Source organism: Wasmannia auropunctata, unplaced genomic scaffold, assembly GCF_000956235.1.
Source record: "Wasmannia auropunctata unplaced genomic scaffold, wasmannia.A_1.0 LD336078.1, whole genome shotgun sequence".
In the NCBI taxonomy this organism is placed as follows: domain Eukaryota; kingdom Metazoa; phylum Arthropoda; class Insecta; order Hymenoptera; family Formicidae; genus Wasmannia; species Wasmannia auropunctata.
The window spans coordinates 1,161,817-1,162,459 of NW_012026812.1; positions in this window are offsets into that span (position 1 = coordinate 1,161,817).

A 643-nucleotide genomic window follows, 5' to 3' on the forward strand; every position below is an offset into this window, starting at 1 on the left:
CCCCCCCGCGGCCGCGGGGGCCGGCGGGTCCGCGGTGGCGGCCAAGCCCCTGAGGACCGCGGCGGTCACGATTCTGTGCCCCCCGGATGACTACGCGGAGACCCTCAGGGCCGCCCGGCAGGGAGTTAATCTCCAGGAGCTGGGCATTGAGAGTCTCCGCAACTGGCGAGCCTTAACCGGGGCCCTGGTGTTGGAGATACCGGGCCCCGACAGGGAGGAAAAAGCCAGGAGGTTGGCGGCCTCGCTGACCACCGTCCTGGCAGGGAGAGAAGGAGTCAAGGTTTCAGTGCCTGGCCATACGGCCGAGCTCAGGGTGCGGGACCTTGACGACTCGGTCACCTGCAACGAGGTGGCCGAGGCGGTGGCGGCGCTGGGAGAATGCTCCTCCAGCGATCTGGCCGTGGGGGCCATCAGGTTGGCTCCCAACGGCCTGGGCACCGCCTGGATACGCTGTCCCCTTAGGACAGCCCAGGCGGTGGCCAGGATCGGCAGGGTAAAGGTGAGGTGGACCAAGTGCCGGGTGGAGGTCCTCCCGGCGCGCCCCCTCCAATGCTTCAGGTGCCACCAAACCGGGCACGTGAGGGCCGCGTGCAGCAGCCAGGTTGACTGAAGTGGCTGCTGCTACAAGTGCGGCAAGCCCGGT